At 44.9% G+C, this 22,226-nt stretch overlaps 1 protein-coding gene across 1 annotated transcript in view; it reads right to left on the minus strand.

Moving 5' to 3' along the window:
* LOC123487411 (protein mono-ADP-ribosyltransferase PARP14-like) overlaps nucleotides 1-17,915 on the minus strand; it is a 28,601-nt gene extending 10,686 nt beyond the window's left edge. Inside the window, exon 1 of the mRNA XM_045218653.1 lies at nucleotides 17,807-17,915. The gene's annotated coding sequence lies outside the window, so the exon portion shown is untranslated. The remainder of the gene's footprint in view (nucleotides 1-17,806) is intronic.
* Nucleotides 17,916-22,226: the final 4,311 nt, after the last annotated feature.

Below are 22,226 nucleotides of genomic sequence, written 5' to 3' on the forward strand. Positions count from 1 at the left end.
CGGCCCGTTCCTGATCCCTGCGTGGGGCCAGTGGTGTGTGTCCCCAGTACGGTCCGGCCTGTTCCTGCCATTCCCACCAAGTCAGTGGTGCGCGTCGTCAGCCCAGCCCGGCCTGTTCCTGCCATTCCCACCAAGTCAGTGGTGCGCGTCGTCAGCCCGGCCCGGCCTGTTCCTGCCATTCCCACCAAGTCAGTGGTGCGCGTCGTCAGCCCAGCCCGGCCTGTTCCTGCCATTCCCACCAAGTCAGTGGTGTGCGTCGACAGCCCAGCCCGGCCTGTCCCTGCTCCACGCACAAAGCCTACGGTGTGCGTCGACAGCCCAGCTCGGCCCGTTCCTGCTCTCCGCACCAAGTCTGTGGTGCGCGTCGCCAGCCCAGTCTGGCCCATCCAAGCTTCCCGCACCAAGCCAGTGGTGTGCGTCGTCAGTCCGGCACGCGTCCGTTCCTGCTCTCCGCACCAAGTCTGTGGTGCGCGTCGCCAGCCCAGTCCGGCCCATCCAAGCTTCCCCGCACCAAGCCAGTGGTGTGCGTCGTCAGCCCTGTCCGGCCCGTTCCTGCTCTCCGCACCAAGTCTGTGGTGCGCGTCGCCAGCCCGGTCCGGCCCGTCCAAGCTCCCGCACCGGGTCAGTGGTGCGGCGTCGTCAGCCGGTCCGGCTCATTCCTGCTCCCGCACCAATTCAGGGGTGCGCTCGTCAGCCCGGTCCGGCCCGTTCCTCCTCCACGCATCAAGCCAGGGGTGTGCGTCGTCAGTCCAGCACAACCCGTGCCTGGGTCATGTCCGAGCCGGATCCGCCGCCGAGGCGGAGTGCCCACCCGGTCCCTCCCTGTTGTGGTGGTTTGGCGCGGCCGGAGTCCGCGCCTTTGGGGGTACTGTCACGCCCTGGTTCTGGGGACTATGTTATGTTGAGCCAGGGTGTGTAAGTCTGTTTAATTTTCTATGTTGGGCTGAGTGACTCCCAATCAGAGGCAACGAGTGTCAGCTGGGTGTCTCTGATTGGGAGCCATATTTAACTGTTTGTCTTGCACTTTGTGTTTTGTGGTTTCTTGTTCCTTTTGGTTTGTGTATCGAAGGACTTCACGTTTCGTTCTTTGTTTTGATCGTGTGATCTAGTCAATAAATATAAATATGTTCACCCATAGCAGCTGCGCCTTGGTCCTCTCTGTTCGACGAGCGTGACAGCCTGGAGGGAAGCAAAAGTCATTCCGCTACCCAAGAATAGCAAAGCACCCTTTACTGGCTCAAACAGCTGACAAAATCAGCCTGTTGCCAACCCTTAGTAAACCTTTGGGAAAAAATTGTGTTTGACCAGATACAATGCTATTTCACAGTAAACAAATGAACAACAGATTTTCAGCACGCTAATAGGGAAGGGCATTCAACATGTATGGCACTTACACAAATGACTGATGATTGGCTGAGAGAAATTGATAATAGGAAGATTGTGGGGAGCTGTTTTGTTAGACTTCAGTGGAGCTTTTGACATTATCGATCATAATCTGTTGATAGAAATATGTATGTGTTATGGCTTTACATCCCCTGCTGCATTGTGGATAAAGAGTTACCTGTCTAACATAACACAGAGGGTGTTCTTTAATGGAATCCTCTCCAACATAATCCAAGTAGAGTCAGGCATCCCCCATGGCAGCTCTTTAGGCCCCTTACTTTTTTCAATCTTTACTAATGACCTGCCACTGGCTCTGAGTGAAGCCTGTGTGTCTATGTATGCTGATGACTCAACACTATACACATCAGCTACCACAGCAAGTGAAATAACTGCAACACTTAACAAAGAGCTGCAATCAGTTTCAGAATGGGTGGCAAGAAATAAGTTAGTCCTAAATATTTCAAAAACTAAAAGAACTGTACCGTATTTTCCGCACTATAAGGCGCACCGGATTATAAGGCGCACCTTCAATGAATGGCCTATTTTAGAACTGTTTTCATATATAGGGCGCACCGGATTATAAGGCGCATAGAATAGAAGATACTGCTGTCAAACGTTTGACTGGGGTTGCGTTATGCATCCACTAGATGGAGCTGTGCTAAAGGTAATGTCAACAAAACAGTCAGATAAAGTCAAACTTTATTAAGCGTTCTGACAACTCTGTTCACTCCCATGGTAACGTTGTTCAAACGTTAATGTGCATATTAACAATATCTCCCAGCCTTGCTCACTCTTCTCCCAAACGTGGAGGGAACTTTTCCCTGATTCAGTAAACACGTAGTAAAAGAAACAGTCTGATACCACTAAATCAAACGTTAGTGCATAACTCAACATTGTTCAGTTACGTATAACACGTAAAGCTCACTTTTTCAGTTCATTCCCCGTCCACGAATCCCTCGAATTCTTCTTCTTCAGTGTCCGAATTGAACAGTTGGGCGACTACGGCATCCAACCTGCCCGGCTCCCTCTCGTCATTATCCGAGTCAGTGTCGCTGCTGTTGCCTGGCAGTTCAGAGATTATTCCTGCCTTCGTGAGATTACGTCTTTTCATAAAACGAAAGCACCAAGAAGGACCGCCTCGAAATTCATCGATGATCATGTCCCGTGCTAGCGCTGTTGCCTTCATTCGAATAGTGACTGTAGAGACGCTTCTACTTGCTGCTCTCTGTTCAACAACCCACTGTTCGAGTTTGTCCTCTAACTGTGGCCATCTCGCTTTGTTCCCTCGGAAACTCTGTTTAGTCTTCTTTACTTGGCGCAGGTCATCTTCTTGCTTCCTCCACTTCCGTACCATTGATTCATTAATGTTGAATTCTCTCGCTGCTGCTCTATTCCCATATTCTACTGCGTGACCGAAAGCCTTGAGCTTGAACTCTGCGTCAGTAGCGTGTCTCTTGAAAGGTGCCATTTTGGGGTCTTTATACACACACAAGTGGTGTGGGACTGTGAGTAAGCACAGTACCGGTGTTTACTGACTACGGTAGCCGTAATGCTGCAAGCGGTGCGGCTTTGTAGTTTACCAGTCGTACTGAAACATTTCATTATTATTAAATTGTTTTTATTGGTTTTTCATACTGAAACATTTTGACAGAGCGCCTTGAGCGCCGTGTACAACCAGTATGGATCAACCAATTAACCAATTGATCCATATATAAAGCGCTCCGGATTATAAGGCGCACTGTCGTTTTTTGAGAAAATTAAAGGCTTTTAAGTGCGCCTTATAGTGCGGAAAATACGGTATATGGGAAAAATCATTCACTAAACCCTAAACCTCAACTAAATCTTGAAATTGAAATTGAGCAAGTTGAGGAGTCTAAACTGCTTTGAGTAACCCTGGATTGTAAACTGTCATGGTCAAAACATGTTGATGCAGAAGTAGCTATGATGGGGGAGAGGTCTGTCCATAATAAAGCACTGCTCTGCCTTCTTAACAACGCTATCTATAAACAAGGCAGGTACTACAGGCCCTAGTTTTGTCGCACCTGGACTACTGTCTAGTCGTGTGGTCAGGTGACACAAAGAGGGAAATTGGCCCAGAACAAGGCAGCACCGCTGGCCCTTAAATGTAAATGGAGAGCTAACATTAATAATATGCACGTCAATCTCTCCTGTCTCAAAGTAGAGGAGAGATTGACTTCATCACCACTTGTATTTGTGAGAAGTACAGACATGTTGAACGCACCGAGCTGTCTGTTTAAACTACTAGCACACAGCTTAGACACCCATGCATACCCCACAAGACATGCCACCAGAGGTCTCTTCACAGTCCCCAAGTCCAGAACAGACGATGGGAGCGCACAGTACTACATAGAGCCATGACTACATGGAACTCTATTCCACATCAAGTAACTCATGCAAGCAGTAAAATTCGATTTACAAAACAGATAAAAATACACCTTTTGGAACAGCTGGGACTGTGAAGAGACACACACACAGGCACATACACATGCAGATACACATACACATGATAACATACACATGTACACATGGATTTTGTGTTGTAGATATGTGGTAGTAGAGTAGTGTCCTGAGGGCACACAATGTGTTGTGAAATCTGTTGTGAAATGTATTGTAATGTTTTTTAAATTGTGTAACTGCCTTAATTTTGCTGGAATACAGGAAGAGTAGCTGGCAGGAACTAATGGGGATCCATAATAAATACAAATACAAATGTGACCCATTACAGAACGCTGGTCATATGACGTACATCACTACTTCACAGGAGAAGCATTTGAAAGTAAAAATAAAAATAAAAATCATCAAAATATGTTTTGGGGGCAGAAATGCCTTCTTGAACATGTGAACTTTCATGTGCCTTAATAACAAACTTGCATGTAATCTGTAAATATAAATAAAATGTGAAATCACAAAGCTGTTTAGACACAGAGAAAATACAGAATCTTGCTTAGCCATGACTGGTTGAGATAATGAGGGGGCTGGGACGTTCATGAGAAAGACATCCCATTCTGTAACTCAAGGCTTCTCTGTCTATTGGCACATCCTGCTCTCTGCTACCGCAGATATTTGAAAGATCCATTCGATTTACAAATATTTTCATAATGGACTACATGCAAAGTATAGCTACAGCTTTCAATACCAGTGTTGTCCTGAATACAGCTGCTGGTATCTACACAGCTCTGTCTTCTGTGGTAAAGCAGTCTGGACTGGTTGAAGCCGAGTGGGAAGGATTAATGTTTCAGTCTGCTGTGAATCATCATAATCCATACACCGGTAAGAGTCTACAGTTAAAATGCCAAGATAGCTATATGTACAAACGTTATTGTCCCAACTGTTTCAAAAAGTTGTTTTCATTGCTAGTGTCGTATATGAAGATTATGACTTTGTTAATGTTTTTAAGTGGAATCTGAGAGGATGTTTATTTGGCAGAAAGAGAGCCGTTTTTAGTGTGACACCACATACAACAGACAGGAAGTGTGTGTTGTAGACAGGGGATTGGACAGTAGAGGGAGCCACCCATAACTTGGGAAGATTATATATACTAGGTAAAAACGACGAAGAGGTTAGAGCGGCCATTGCAATCTGGGACGCCGCTCTCCGGGTGGTCATGACATCTGTAAAACTTATGCTGGAATCTTGTGATATGAATAAAACTTATGATCAAGGGTTCAGTATGAGCGGACTCCTTTGTTTCACAGCAATAATTGCCAGCAATTGTTAGCTATATAGCTAGCTAGCTAGACAGTTGCATACAGGTACCATTATAGCTTGCTTCATCCCGCAACGAGCCATTGTTTTGTGAGCTGGCCAGTTGCATTGATAGTTTGTTAGTGATGTGGACTCCAATGACCTTGAAGCTCTTGATGTGGATTTTTACATTATTGTGGATTTTTTGTTCCTCTCACTGGGTTTGTGTGTGTGAAATGGGTATCTGACCTGTCTTCGGGTCAAATTCTACAGTTGTTTTATCTTATCAGTGACTGAAACCAGACTGTTGCCCTGTGGCTCTCCTTAGGCCTATCCCTGGAATGAGCCAGGGTTGAAAAGAGTTCAGGCTAAACCCTTTGTCTCTCCTTGGGCGTCTTCTTGATTAATTACAGCATGACGGGGTGGGAGATAGGGGTTGGGCTTGGGTATGTTTGAGAGATTGATTGTGGACCTGCCATGTCCATAATCAATCTCCAGGTCAAGCCAGGGTGAGCCAGGGTTGAACAGAGTTCAAACTGAACATTATTATTTTTACATGACAGGGTTGTTATTTGTGCAGGACAAGGCTTGGGGAAGTCAGATTTTGCCACTTTCATAGACTAAGGAAGTGGGCGGAGCGGTCAAGAGGTGGAAACTGGAGTCAGGGGTGGGGGAACCCAAGAGGGAGGGGTTAAGATAAAATGTATGTAAAATGACTATATAAACTGAGAGGTGGAAGGGAGATGCTTTGCAAACCACCTCGGCTTTGTCTATTGTAATAAAGTATATCTTAATTCTACAAAAACTCTGGAAATACTTTGGTTCTTTGATCAGTATAAGGGACGAATTTTCCACATCACTCTCGACCCGCTCCACTACAACCCCGTCAATGTGAATGGGGCGTGCTTAGCCCTCCTTTTCCTGTAGTCCACAATCAACTATTTTGTCTTGCTCACGTTGAGGGAGAGTTTGTTGTCCTGGCAACACACTACCAGGTTTCTGACCTCCTCTCTATAGGCTGTCACATTGTTGGCGTTGTGTCGTCGCCAAACTTAATGATGGTGTTGAAGTCGTGCGTGGTCACGCTGTCGTGGATGAACAGGGAGTACACAAGGGGACTTAGCACGCACCCCTGAGGGGCCCCAGTGTTTAGGATCAGCGTGGCAGATGTGTTGTTGCCTAGCCTTACCACCTAGGGGCGGCCCGTCAGGAAGTCCAGGATCCAGTTGCAGAGGGAGGTGTTTAGTCCCAGGGTCCTTAGCTTAGTGATGTGCTTTGAACGCTGAGCTGTAGTCAGCCAACAGTATTCTCACGTAGGTGTTCCTTTTGTCCACGTGGGAAAGGGCAGTGTGGAGCGCAATAGAGATTGCGTCACTTGTTGATATCTTGGGGCCGTATACACGGTGTAGTGGGTCAAGGGTTTCTGGGATGATGGTGTTGATGTGAGCCATGACCAGCCTTTCAAAGCACTTCATGGCTACAGACGTGAGTGCTACAGGGCGGTAGTCATTTAGGCAGATTACCTTGGCGTTCTTGGGCACAGGGACTATGGTAGTCTGCTTGAAACGTAGGTATTACAGACTCGGTCAGGGAGAGGTCGAAAATGTCAGTGAAGACACTTGCCAGTTGGTCAGTGCATGCCTTGACTGTGCGTCCTGGTAATCTGTCTGGCCCTGCAGCCTTGTGAATGTTGTCCTGTTTAAAGATCTTACTCACATCGGCTATGAAGAGCGTGATCCCACAGTCGTCTGGAACAGCTGGTGCTCTCATGCATGGTTCAGTGTTGATTGCCTCGAAGCGAGCATATTAGTGATTTATCTCTGATTTATCTGGTAGGCTCGCGTCACTGGGCAGCTCGTGGCTGGGTTTCCCTCTGTAATAGTTTGCAAGCCCTGCCACATTCGGACGAGCGTCAGAGCCGGTGTAGTAAGTCTTAGTCCTGTATTGACGCTTTGCCTGTTTGATGGTTCGTTGGAGGGCATAGCGGGATTTCTTATAAGCGTCCGGATTAGTGTCCCGCTCCTTGAAAGCGGCAGTTCTAGCCTTTAGCTCAGTCCAGATGTTGCCTGTAATCCATGGCTTCTAGTTGGGATATGGTCACTGTTGGGACGACATCGTCGATTCACTTATTGATGTGGTATACTCCTCAATGCCATCGGATAAATCCCGGAACATATTTCAGTCTGTGCTAGCAAAACAGTCCTGTAGCTTAGCATCCGCGTCATCTGACCACTTCCGTATTAGTGACTTGAGCGAGTCACTAATATTTCCTGCTTGAGTTTTTGCTTGTAAGCAGGAATCAGGAGGATATAATTATGGTCACATTTGCCAAATGGAGGGTGAGGGAGAGCTGTGTGTGAAGTAAAGGTGGTCTATAGTTTTTTCCCCTCTGGTAGCACATGTGACATGCTAGTAGAAATTAGGTAAAACAAATTTAAGTTTTCCGCATTAAAGTTCCCGGCCACTAGGAGCGTCGCTTCTGGGTGAGTGTATTCCTGTTTGCTCATGGCCCCATACAGCTCGTTGAGTGTGGTTTCAGTGCATCGGTTTGTAGTGGTAAATAGACAGCTGCGAAGAATATAGATTAAAACAATTATGAAGATAAATGTTTTATAAATCTAGCTAGTTATCTTGTGTCTGCATTGCCATTGTTGGGCTGGAAGCAGGTTAAGTGTATACAGTTCATTTTAGTACAGCTGTAGCAGTCAACAGGCAATAACAAGCTATACGACATTAATTAAACCCTAGACCCACTACTTTGAGCTTATTGCTTGAACTTGGGGGTCAATGAATGTTATTGTTGGTATGCAAGGTTTTAATGTCTTGTCTATTTTTGTCTGCTTTCCTCTTTTACAGCTTTAATTGTCTGGAGCATGGTGTTGTTGTGGCCAAGGATCTTTCACTCAGATGGAACCAGGTTTCAGCTGCTGTGCAATGTTGACGTCCTTCCTCCCAGAGATGTGAAAGCATCCCCCGGACTGGACACAACCCGGCAAACATATATTTTTGAGAAGATCAGAGCTGTGTTCGAATGCTCATACTAACCGCACTAACCATACTATTTGTGACATGATTTGAGTATATAGTATGCTTATTAGTCATAGTATGGATATAGTTAGTATGCCAAAATTTCCCGGATGTCGTACTAAATGCACATAATGCAATTCTTCCGAAAATCGGCGTGGCTTCACAACGTTTTCAGATTTGAAGAAAATGGCGGAAAATATGCAGCCCAAGCCCGACGAGATCGGATACAAATTCATTGCTTTAACTAATTATGACAAATGTTAAGAAAATGTTGAGCAATGTAATAAAGTCATGACTTTTCAAATAAGTTACGTTAGCTGACAATTTGTTAGCTACGCTATCCTTACGAACTGCATAGCATTACAGCAGTATGTACCGGTATGTTAGCTAAGGTTTGTTTCCTAATGTTAGTTGGCTACTAATACATCAAACTTGCCGGGCAGTATATTAACTATCTGCTATCTAACTTACAAACCCAATGTTTATTGACTTGATTATTCAAATCATTCTTAGCTAAGTGGTAAAGTCGTTGTGCATTTCAATGGACATTTTTAATTCTGGCTATCTACTCCGATTTCAGAGCACTCTCGTCTGAGTGTGCTAGAACGCAGAATAACTGATGAATTTACGAACGCTCAACACCCGTTGCACAGTTAAAGTAACCAACGCTCTGGATAACATGAAAACAGCCTAACCAGCTCTGCTAGGGCGAGTAAAATGGTCAGAGTGAGGTGTTCCAAAGTTAGCCAGTTAGCTTGGGTGCTTGACTGCCGTTGAACGCTCGGCTCAACCCTACTCCTCGGCCAGAGTGTCCAGTGTGCGCTCTGAACGCTCTTGAATTTACGAACGGACAATCTGACAACGCTCTGGATTTACGAACGCCTAGAGAGCACTCTGGCACTCCAGATTGAATTTCCAAACACACCCAAAATCGTAAAATATCTAGCTAGTCATTTGTTATGCTAACAAGCTAGCAAGAGGTTGCATAGCAACAGCATCAACTTCCGGTAGATAGGTGAAGCGCTAGTACGCTCAGCTGAAACAATACAGTTTGTTTACAGTATACTAAAATGAACTAATAGTATATAGTATGTAGTATATACTCATTAAGTATGTAGTATACAGTATGTTAGTATGGGTATTCTAACACAGCTCAGGACTTTTGCAATGAAAAGGCCATGGACATTACATGTCCTGCTTCAAAAAGCAGGACAGAAATATGCTCTCAGGCTAGATTCCTTTGTTCATATCATAACATGGCCTGAACCAAAGTAACTCAAAGGATCTTATGATGTAGGCCTAGGTCTAGATAGTCTTTACCGAAGCCTACTACCTTTAGCACTACCTCACTCCTTTAGCACATGGCCACAGTCACATGTATTCCAATGTGAATTATTTAAGAGATCGGTGGGTCTAAGGCTTTAGAGGGTATGCTAAATAAGCGTAAACAAAGAACAGCACTGTAGCTGTTCAATGTGAAAGGTTATCTTCATTATATAACAATAGGCAATTTAATACTGTAAATGGTTTGCCTAATGGGGTAACTTGGTGAGAGAATGTTCAGGGAATCCATTTTGGCAATTTGGTGAAAGTATTTGGTTTCCCAAGGATTCATGTAGAGCAGGTGTGAAAATCAAAGCAAAATGTTTGAATGCCTTTTTCTCCTTCATGGAATTATAAGTGTATCAACTTTTAAAGCAGCATTACTTCCCCATGTTTCCTCCAACTACAGTGTATGATATGCCATTTTGAAGCTCTGAGTCTGTACTTTTATTCAATGTAAAAAAAAATTTGGAACGTTAGACTGAAAAGAGATGGTGGGTCACAAAAACAAATGTGCAGCTCACTCGCTGGTGATGGCCATAAAACAATATTTGGAAGTTTATCAAATATTTTGGTAGCCTACAACAGACAGATTAGAGACTTGTCCTCCTTTCCTGAGGATGGCTCACCCCTCACAGTTTTGGGGGATTTCAACCTCCCTATGTCCACATTTGACTCATTTCTCTCTGCCTCCTTCTTTCCACTTCTCTCCTCTTTTGACCTCACCCTCTCACCGTCCCCCCAGTGTGAGCGGAACTTCGTCGGGAGAGGTTGTGTTTTTCTCTAGCAGGAGGTAAGCTTGGCCTCTCATATGGTGTTGAGTAAAGATTAAACCATGTATTTAGATCGTAGGTAGGTAGTTTATTCCGTAGGCAATTATTGTAGGTAAGTATTGTTTACGTATTGTTTAAGTATTGTTACGGCGGAGCCCGGTGAGCACGAGGCTAGCTAGCTAGCGGGTAGCTACTGGTAACGTTTATTGGTTATTATCTGTTTAGTGCAACGGTGGAGAGTGGTTTCCAATGTTAATGTGCTAGCTAATGTGCTTGCTAGCTAGCCAACGTTATTTTTTTTTGCTGCGTTATGAAAGGAACTTGACACGGACATGAATGATCTGTTTTGTGTGTTAACACACTCTTGGTATGCTAGCTAGCTAGCGGGTAGCTACTGGTAACGTTTATTGGTAATTATCTGTTTAGTGCAACGGTGGAGAGTTGTTTCCAATGTTAATGTGCTAGCTAACCAACGCTTAATTTTTTGCTGCGTTACAGAAAGAAACTAGACACGGACATGATTTATCTGTTTAGTGTGTTAACACACTCTTGGTGGTTTGTTGTAACCAAGTATTGGTGCTAAACTGTGTGTTATTGGATGCTAGCATGCTAGTTAGCTATGGCGTCATAGCTAGGCATCGTGGGCTGTTGTGGTTAGTTACTGTGGGTTGGCATTGTTGTTCGGCGGTGCCGGGGTAGCACGAAGCTAGCTAGCTAGCCGTTCTTCAAACAAGGTCAACACAGTGGCCATTGCTAGCTAGCCAACAGACACGGACACAAATTATCTGCTTAGTGTGTTAACACACTATTGGTGGTTTGTTGTGACCAAGTGTTGGCGCTAAACTGTGTGTTTTTGGATGCAAGTGTTGGTGCTAAACTGTGTGTTTTTGGATGCTAGCATGCTAGTTAGCTATAGTGTCTTAGTTAGCTAGCTGAATAAAGTGGGTTGAGTCTATTCCTTTAAACATTGAACCGCTGTGGTTCACAACAATTCTGATTTCTAAAGGTGGAAGTTGGTAGAGTTTTTGTTCGGGTGGTTCAGTGAAACAATTATAGTTGTTAGAAGTAGAAGTTTTTGGTGAGGGGAGGCCCTGCTCTCTACTGTCCCAGATGTTTAGTTCATTTCATTCCGATCTCCTCTGCATTATTGTAGCCATTTGCTACAGCCTGTCAACTATGCCTCTGCCTATCCCTGTTCTCTCCTCTCTGCACAGGCTACACAAACGCCCCCACACCGCGTGGCTGCTGCCTCTCTAACCTGGTGGTCCCTGCACGCACCCCACACCTGGAGTTCCAGGTCTCAGGCAGCCTCTGGAACTGCCGTTCTGCTGCCAACAAAGCTGACTTCATCCCAGCCTATGCTAATCTCCAGTCCCTCGACTTCCTGGCGCTGACGGAAACATGGATTACCACTGAAAACACTGCTACTCCTACTGCTCTCTCCTCGTCTGACCATGTGTTCTCGCATACCCCGAGAGCATCTGGTCAGAGGGGTGGTGGCACAGGAATCCTCATCTCTCCCAAGTGGACATTCTCAATTTTTCCCCTAACCCATCTGTCTATCTCCTCATTTGAATTCCATGCTGTCACAGTCACTAGCCCATTTAAGCTTAATATCCTTGTCATCTATCGCCCTCCAGGTTCCCTTGGAGAGTTCATCAATGAGCTTGACGCCTTGATAAGTTCCTTTCCTGAGGATGGCTCACCCCTCACAGTTTTTGGGGGATTTCAACCTCCCTATGTCCACATTTGACTAATTTCTCTCTGCCTCCTTCTTTCCACTTCTCTCCTCTTTTGACCTCACCCTCTCACCGTCCCCCCTACTCACAAGGCAGGCAATACGCTTGACCTCATCTTTACTAGATGCTGCTCCTCTACTAATCTCACTGCAACTCCCCTCCATGTCTCCGACCACTACTTTGTTTCCTTTTCTCTCTCGCTCTCCTCCCACACTACTCACTCTGCCCCCTACACAGATGGTAATGCGCCGCCGCAACCTTCGCTCTCTCTCTCCCACTACTCTCTCCTCTTCCATCCTATCATCTCTTCCCTCTGCTCAATCCTTCTCCCTCCAATCTCCTGATTCTGCCTCCTCAACCCTCCTCTCCTCCCTTTCTGCATCCTTTGACTCTCTGTGTCCCCTATCCTCCCGGCCGGCTCGGTCCTCCCCTCCAGCTCCGTGGCTTGATGACTCATTGCGAGCTCACAGAACAGAGCTCCGGGCAGCGGAGCGGAAATGGAAGAAAACTAAACTCCCCTGCCGACCTGGCATCTTTTCACTCCCTCCTCTCTACATTTTCTTCATCTGTTTCTGCTGCTAAGGCCACTTTCTACCACTCTAAATTCCAAGCATCTGCCTCTAACCCTAGGAAGCTCTTTGCCACATTTTCCTCCCTCCTGAATCCTCCCCCCGCTCCCCCCTCCTCTCTCTCTGTGGATGACTTCGTCAACCACTTTGAAAAGAAGGTTGACGACATTCGATCCTCGTTTGTTAAGTCTAATGACACTGCTGGTCCTACTCACACTGCCCTACCCTATGCTTTGACTTCTTTCTCCCCTCTCTCTCCAGATAAAATCCTGCGACTTGTGACTGCAGGCCGCCCAACAACCTGCCCGCTTGACCCTATCCCCTCCTCTCTTCTCCAGACCATCTCCGGTGACCTTCTCCCCTACCTCACCTCGCTGATCAACTCATCCTTGACCGCTGGCCATGTCCCATCCGTCTTCAAGAGAGCGAGAGTTGCTCCCCTTCTCAAGAAACCAACACTCGATCCCACTGATGTCAACAACTACAGACCAGTATCCCTTCTTTCTTTTCTTTCCAAAACTATTGAGCGTGCCGTCTTTAGCCAACTCTCTTGCTATCTCTCTCAGAATGACCTTCTTGATCCAAACCAGTCAGGTTTCAGGACTGGTCATTCAACTGAGACTGCTCTTCTCTGTGTCACGGAGGCTCTCCGCACTGCTAAAGCTAACTCTCTATCCTCTGCTCTTGTCCTTCTAGACCTGTCTGCTGCCTTTGATACTGTGAACCATCAGATCCTCCTCTCCACCCTCTCCGAGCTGGGCATCTCCGGCGCGGCTCACTCCTGGATTGCGTCCTACCTGACCGGTCGCTCCTACCAAGTGGCGTGGCGAGAAGCTGTCTCCGCACCACGTGCTCTCACCACTGGTGTCCCCCAGGGCTCAGTTCTAGGCCCTCTCCTTTTCTCCCTATACACCAAGTCACTTGGCTCTGTCATATCCTCACATGGCCTCTCCTATCATTGCTACGCTGACGATACACAACTAATCTTCTCCTTTCCCCCCTTCTGATAACCAGGTGGCGAATCGCATCTCTGCATGTCTGGCAGACATATCAGTATGGATGACGGATCACCACCTCAAGCTGAACCCTGGCAAGACGGAGCTGCTCTTCCTCCCGGGGAAGGACTGCCCGTTCCATGATCTCGCCATCACGGTTGACAACTCCGCTGTGTCCTCCTCCCAGAGTGCGAAGAGCCTAGGCGTGACCCTGGACAACACCCTGTCGTTCTCCGCCAACATCAAGGCGGTGACCCGCTCCTGCAGGTTCATGCTCTACAACATTCGGAGAGTACGACCCTGCCTTACACAGGAAGCGGCACAGGTCCTAATCCAGGCACTTGTCATCTCCCGTCTGGACTACTGCAACTCGCTGTTGGCTGGCCTCCCCTGCCTGTGCCATTAAACCCCTACAACTCATCCAGAATGCCGCAGCCCGTCTGGTGTTCAACCTTCCCAAGTTCTCTCACGTCACCCCCCTCCTCCGCACACTCCACTGGCTTCCAGTTGAAGCTCGCATCCGCTACAAGACCATGGTGCTTGCCTATGGAGCAGTGAGGGGGACGGCACCTCTGTACCTTCGGGCTCTGATCAGTCCCTACACCCAAACGAGGGCATTGCGTTCATCCACCTCTGGCCTGCTGGCTCCCCTTCCTCTGCCGAAGCATAGTTCCCGCTCAGCCCAGTCAAAACTGTTCGCTGCTCTGGCACCCCAATGGTGGAACAAGCTCCCTCACGACGCCAGGACAGCGGAGTCACTCACCACCTTCCGGAGACATTTGAAACCCCACCTCTTTAAGGAATACCTGGGATAGGATAAAGTAATCCTTCTACCCCCCAAAATTGTAAAGTGGTTATCCCACTGGCTATAGGGTGAACGCACCAATTGGTGAGTCGCTCTGGATAAGAGCGTCTGCTAAATGACGTAAATGTGCCCTTGAGCAGGGCACTTTACCCTAGTTGCTCCTGTAAGTCGCTCTGGATAAGAGCGTCTGCTAAATGACTAAAATGTAAATGTAAAAATGTTGTCTTTCAGCAGGAGCCATTTGCTTTGCAACCTGTGTTTTACCGTGATTGTATTTGAAATATTGCGAAAGGCCTGTTTAGACTTCATCCTGTTTGTTCACTGACAGATTTGCACATTCCCGACTGTAGGCTATGCCTTGTTATTGGGCTACACTCCACAGCTAGGCTATTTTATTTAAAGAAGCTAATGATCCTCTGTGGCTAACCTCTGAATTATTTCATGTATTTCTGAAAAGACAGCAGTAATTATATGTCTTTGGCAAATGTATTTCAATTTATCAGGGGTGCTGCAGCTCCTCCAGAACACTTTGCGCGGCTTTAATTCCATAAGGAAATAAAAATAATTTACAACGCTGGAGAGATGAGAGTTGCAGCCTCATGTCTATCAGAGCAGAGAGATGGAAAGAGATCATAGAAAGTGAATCTCATTCTAGTTCTGTGATAGATAGAGGCACGCTACTTACACAGCCACGGCTACGCATTGGTCTCAAACATAAGTTACAATCACACTACGTTTACATGCACAGTAATAATTCGATGTTAAACTGATAGGCAGATTATGTAATAGTCATGTAAACACCTTACTCTGCTTATCTTAAACGGAATAAGGTCAAAATCGAAGTAAGCATACGTTTTTTTGTGTGCAATCTTTCGAATTATTAGTAATATAATAATAATATGCCATTTAGCAGGACATGTAAACACCTTAATCTGCGTTCCAGCGGTGTATTTGATCTGCACATGTGCTAGCAGCAGCCGAGCGAGCCTCCCTCTTTAGCGCGAGTGAAGTGAGTTCGGAACAACTGACTGTATGTGTCTTAGAAGTAGTTTTCACATACAAACTTTATATGTCTGAACTCAGAATAATATATGCTTACCGAAAATAACATGGTCACTGTGGTAGTACGTTTATTTTGATTGGCGATTTTCTGCATTTAGCAGAGTGCCATCAAGTAGCCTGATTTCAGATGTAAACAGGATTATTAGGGAAATCATTCTTCTTGCAAAGCATGTAAACGTTTTAATCAAACTATTAAATTAATCTGATTATCCACAATAATTGCTTTATTGTGTGCATGTAACCATTGCGCAAACCATAAGCCCGGGCCGGCCCAACCCGAAACAACTCTTACATGCTGACCGTGCGCCATCCCGTGTGTGGATCATCTTTCAATCACCCACGTGCGTATATGCTCCTAAAAACCAATGAGGAGATGGGAGAGGCGGGACTTGCCGCGCGTCAAGCGTTACAAATAGAGTAAGTTCTATTTTAATGCCTGGCTACGTAGACACTCGTTGACGTGCGCGAGCAGTGTCGGTGCAATGATTGAATAACATGTATGTGTACATTTATTTTACAACGCTACACGACGCAATGATTAAATAACATACATGTTATTCAATCATTGCACCCACAATGCTCGTGCGCATCAATGAGCGTCTGTGTAGCCAGGCGCTAAAATGGAACTTGGTTCTATTTGTGACACTTGACGCACTGCAAGTCCCGCCTCTCCCATCTCCTCATTGGTTTTTAGGAGCATATACCCACGTGGGTGATTGAAAGATGAACTGAGGTCCACACTCCAGTCCAGTTGGTGGTGGTAATGCACCTTAAAGTTGGTTGCCAACTGCCATATCAAGTCCAAAGAAGAAGAAGCCTGAAGGAGGAGAGATTACTAGAAACAAACTCGATTTACCCTTTTATCTGTGGATTCATTGTCGGAGTAGAGGACCTTGTGCATTTCAAGTAAAATAACAACCCTATGTTTATATCTCAGGACAAATTAGCTAGCAACAGCAAGCAAGCTAGCTAAATTGCCATAAATGTTTAATGCTTTTCGACCTGTCCCCAAATTAATATAGTTTGTTCAGAGTTTGTTATGATATTTCTACCTGGGTGTCCTGATCGCGTCTGGTGTGTGTGGACAAAATCAACATGCAGACGAGCGGTCGGTCTGGTTAGCATGTTAGAATATCAGGCCCGGGCTGAAAATCATTTTTTTTACATTATGTTTTTAAGGGGAGGGTGGTGGGGGGGGCAGTTTAATTAACGAAGAGGCAACTCGAATGAAATTTGATCGCTTTTATTCAAATGTCTTTCATTGTAAAAAGTGAAAATGATTTTTCATGCCTACAGAGTTACTGGATTCGGCCAAACAGGTTCCAAAACAAAAGGATCCAGCTCAAATTAAGCACTGTAGTGGTCTTGAAAGATCCCATAGGCCTAATGAATCATTTTTATTTTACATAACAGAACCAAATATAATAGCATATAGCATAGTGTTAGGCCTAAATTACTGTTACACAAAAAACACCTCAGTCATTTCTTATGAGTTTTTACGATGCTCGCTGAAGCTGAATAGTCAAATGTTTTTGTTCTAATGCGGCCAAAACCCAACAGCTTGTGCCACTAAGCAGGATATAGCCTATGCTTTGATTGAAACAAAATACAAGAAAGGCTAATAGTTTGTAACACCATCGTTTATAATTACCTCACAAAATAGTAATTCAAGAAGATCTAAATGCATATTCCCATGAAACTGATTGAGATCAAATGATTGGCATGCAGATGCAGTTTGGAGTTTGGACATTTCACCGGTAAAATGTGAAGAATTAGATTTCACTATTGACAGTGATAATGGCGTATTTTGAAATAGGTAAGATAATATGTTTTTACTGTCACGTACACCGGATAGGTGCAGTGAAATGTATTATTTTAGGTATTCTTCGTTTAGGTATTATTTTAGAGGAGGATGCATTTTATGCATATTCTATAATGATATCCAATAGGCTACATCTGTTGATATAAACGTTGATTGAGAAATGATGACATCATTGAAAATTGTTTTGCGTTCCCGCACCTAAAGAAATAGCACTATAACACCACTGAGTACATGTAGGCCTAATTATGATGTTAGTTGACATTTATGTGGAAACTTTACTTCCCCATGGTCACTGCTTACAACTAAAGATAGCAGTCTATTACAACAATCCTTATTTATCTTTAGACAAACTAATGACCGTATGAGACAAATACTTGACAAATCTTGGCACCGCAACCAATACCGGCATTTATCTCTGATTGGCTGACGTAAAAGTGGTGCATGACAGAACAAACTAGGTCGAATCGGGCCAACTGTAGCTGAAATGGGAAGGCCTCAACACTGTTGAAAGCAGACGTTCATACATTTTATTTCACAGTAAGTCAACAATCCAACAGTTGTAGCTAGTGTTTTAAAATGTAGCAATACATATAGACTACTCACCAACGGAGAGCAAGCCTCTTCTGGATTTCCCCCCGATGATGATGCCACACGCAACTTCACAGTTTCATTCTCTACAGTAATTTTGTGGTTATCCCTCAATAGGACCCTTTCCCTGACTGTGGAGACAAATGCGACATCATGCACACGTCACTTTACTCGAAGTCACGTGTACATGTTTACATTTTTATGGTTAACCCTATTTCACTATTATGATAGCCTACAGTAGGCTAGAAAATGACAGTTATACGATACAAATTGACTTACCGTCCTCAGATTTGAAATAAACAGTTGCTGTCGTGGAGCGTTGATCCTCGTAGTGCACCAAGCAGTCCCCTCCACTCGACTTCTTTTTACTTTGAAAATAAATCTGAAGCTTGTTCTTTATCCCTTTAGAGACAGAGGTTGTCCAACTGCCGTCTACAGTGATGGGATAAGGATATTCATACATCGTTTCTCCCCTCTCATGTGAAGACTGTTTGGGAATGAAACGCGTCGTCCTATATCACTGCATCCACTGTTTCACTTTCGTTTCAGGCTCGGTTGATGAGGAAATCGTGTGTACCATGGACATACTGATCCTATAACCTCGCCTTATATGAGTAAGCAGGCTAAGGTTATGAAAACATTATTGGGGCATATAAGCCTATTAGCCTAATACTTTTCTCAAGTAGCGTGTTTAACTTTACAACGTGCTGTTTAAAAAAATGGCGAATGGAAACAATGTGCATTATATTTTCACCTGCTTCACAATGTCTTAACAATTAACAAAAATAACTAATGTTAGGTAATGCTCTCTGGAAGAGTGAACTTGATCACAGACAGACATTGGCAATTAAGGTCCCAGATGTCTCAATGGACAGGACCTTACAGGAGGGAGTGACACATGTTCACCAGCAGTGTCCCTCCCTCCTCTAAGTGTCCCTCCCACGGGGGGCCCCCTCAGGGGTGCGTGCTCAGTCCCCTCCTGTACTCCCTGTTCACCCATGACTGCATGGCCAGGCACGACTCCATTACCATCATTAAGTTTGCCGACAACACAACAGTGGTAGGCCTGATCACAGACATCGACGAGACAGCCTATAGGGAGGAGGTCAGAGACCTGGTCGTGTGGTGCCAGGATAACAACCTCTCCCTCAACGTGATCAAGACAAAGGAGATGATTGTGGACTACAGGCACACCCCCATTCTCATCGACGGGGCTGTAGTGGAGCGGGTTGAGAGCTTCAAGTTCCTTGGTGTCCACATCACCAACAAACTATCATGGTCCAAACAAACCAAGACAGTCGTGAAGAGGGCACGACAAAGCCTATTCCCCTCAGGGAGACTGAAAAGATTTGGTATGGGTCCTCAGATCCTCAAAAAGTTATACAGCTGCAGCATCGAGAGCATCCTGACTGGTTGCATCACTGCCTGGTATGGCAACTGCTCGGCCTCTGACCGCAAGGCACTACAGAGGGTAGTGTGTACGGCCCAGTACATCACTGGGGCCAAGCTTCCTGCCATCCAGGACCTCTATACCAGAAGAAGGCCCTAAAAATTGTAAAAGACTCCAGCCACCCTAGTCATAGACTGTTCCGGAGCGCCAAGTATAGGTCCAAAAGGCTTCGTAACAGCTTCTACCCCCAAGCCATAAGACTCCTGAACAGCTAATCAAATGGCTACCCGGACTATTTGCATTGTCCCCCACCCCACCCCCCACCCCTTCTTTTACGCTGCTGCTACTCTCTGTTTATTATCTATGCATATTCACTTTAACTCTACCTACATGTACATACTACCTCAACTACCTCGACTAACCTGTGCACATTGACTCTGTACCAGTAGCCCCTGTATATAGCCTTGCTACTGTTATTTTACTGCTGCTGCGCTTTAATTTTTTGTGTTTAAAAATAAAAAATAAAATAAAATTTACTTAACACTTATTTTTCTTAAAACTGCATTGTTGGTTAAGGGCTTGTAAGAAAGCATTTCACTGTAAAGTCTACACCTGTTGTATTTGGCGCATGTGACAAATAAAATTTGATTTGAATTGATTTGAGATAGCACTATAACTCAGATAATAAATTTGCTAGAATTTTCAGAGAGCGAGAGCAATGAGGGAATCCTCTTACTGTCTCTCTCTGCGTAAATCATTATCTTTCCATGGCCCATCACACAGAAAGACAGATTGACAGTCGCTGGACCCAGGTTCGATTCCTGGTCAGGACTACCCCCTAAATTCGCCACAATAGTGAACTGTTGCGCTGCACTCATTCTCCTGGCTGTAAACAGTCTGTAGTATATTGAGTCACTGGTGTAGGTCTACCCGATGATGAACAGAGGGAAATATGGCACAGAAGAGGGAGGGACAGGGAGGGACAGCATGGGCTAAGGCTGGAGTTGGGCTGTTGCTGCTCAGGACACTGACATATACTGTATGCTGACAGACTGCATTCTCCTGGCGGTAAACAGTCTGTAGTCTATTGAGTCACTGGTGTAGGACTACCCGATGACGCACAGAGGGAAATATGGCACAGGGGAGGGAGGGACAGCATGGGCTAAGGCTGGGGTGGTGGCTGGTAGCGGTCTCCAAAATGAAGCATCATTAAAGCTTCCAATTTTTTACTGACCTTAAAAGAAAGAAAATATGATGGAAACAGAGGAGATATTGGCTGGAAAAAGAGAGTGTATTAAAATGGTGCTGTAACTTTTGCACCTGTCTACAGAGCCCTTAGGGGAACTGGATAATGTAGTATCGGTGATCTATATCTGTCTATATTAGTTACTATGCTGTTACTAAGCAGTAATGTATCACGGCATTGTTATGTTACGACATCTAATAGGAAGTGCACATGCTACTATTGGGCCAGGAGCTGTAGGGGGCACGAAATGTTCTTACTAAACAACACTAAACTGTACTCCCATCTCCTGCCTGGTGATTTTCTCCACAACACAAATATTACAGATCTTAATACACTGTACCTCAGTTGACAAACACCAAATCTTTTTGGAGACAATTCCTCTCCTTCTCTACCCATCTCTCTGTCTGTTGTCTCGATCCATCTCTCTGTCGTTGTCTCCATCCTGTCTTTTCTGATCTGTTGATCTGACAGTCATTCGAGGTAAAATGTTTTAGAGTAAAACAGAGTCTGTACAGATCAGATAAATCCTGTACATTGAAGCTTTATTTCTCATGTGAATAAAATGCACAACAATCCTTTATTACTCCCATAGTTTATAATACGTTAATAACACCAACAATGCATCAGAGAAAATACAACATGAACACACACTCCTACAGAGAAGTGTGGATAATTTCTAACTCCAGAGAGATGGAGACTGTGTACTCCTCCAGAAGCCAGACAAGAAGGACAGAGCAAGCGGAGCCTGAAGAAAGTATAACGTGATATTACAGCAGAGATTAGATTTTTTGCTGAGGTGTTTCAGAGAGAAATTACTTTTCCACTCATTCCTGCCTGTCTCTGTTGTAGCCTTTATTAGTTTTTCTCAGTTTTAATACTGTTTCTTTACTCCTCCTTAACTCCATGGATTGAGGCTGTGGCTATTATTAGTTTTTGATCTCCTCTTTTTATAATTTTGTTTCTGTTAGGCGGGAGGGGGCTCCAATTCCCTGCATTACCGCTCTCCTCACATTCAGCATGCTATCATTCACACTGATGCTGCAGTACAGAGGGATGTGTGTGTGTGGGAGGGATACAAATGAGGGGGAAAGGGGTGAGATAGAAACCGAAATACAGAAAGGGGGAAGGTGTCATGAGTATATCTTCTTCTGTCGGTCTGGCGTTTTTCAGAGTAGGTGTATGAAAAAGAGGAGGACTGTGAGGTCTGCTTTAGCTGCAGTGTCGTGATGGGAGGGAGCAGCTAAATAAATGTTTATTAATGCTGTTTATGGCTGCATAATGGAGACCATAGAGATCCTATTAATTACAGAAGGGGCTATGTCATAAACCCTCATAGTTACTTCATGGGGGAAAATGGCAGCCATAATGGCCATAAACTCCAAACCAGTCTAATTGGAATTAATGGCAGTAAAGGCATAATCCAGATTTTACTTATGCAGGAAAATAAAACAAAGGCATGTGAGGTATCAGAAATTGTGTAATAGAGTTATTGTCAACCTAAAATATTGTCATATAATCATAAATACAGTTTATACGGTTTTATCCAAATTTGACGTATAAATAGCCTCTAAAATATATTGAGTGTACAAAACATAAGGAGCACCTTCCTAATATTGAGTTGCATCCCCTTAAGCCCTCAGAACATCCTCATTCGTCGGGGCATGGACTCTACAAGGTGTCTAAAAGCGTTCCACAGGGATGCTGGCCCATGTTGACTCCAACGCTCCCACAGTTGTGTCAAGTTGGCTGGATGTCCTTTGGGTGGTGGACCATTCTTGATACACACGGGAAACTGTTGA

Source organism: Coregonus clupeaformis, unplaced genomic scaffold (assembly GCF_020615455.1).
Source record: "Coregonus clupeaformis isolate EN_2021a unplaced genomic scaffold, ASM2061545v1 scaf1704, whole genome shotgun sequence".
Classification (NCBI taxonomy): Eukaryota; Metazoa; Chordata; class Actinopteri; order Salmoniformes; family Salmonidae; genus Coregonus; species Coregonus clupeaformis.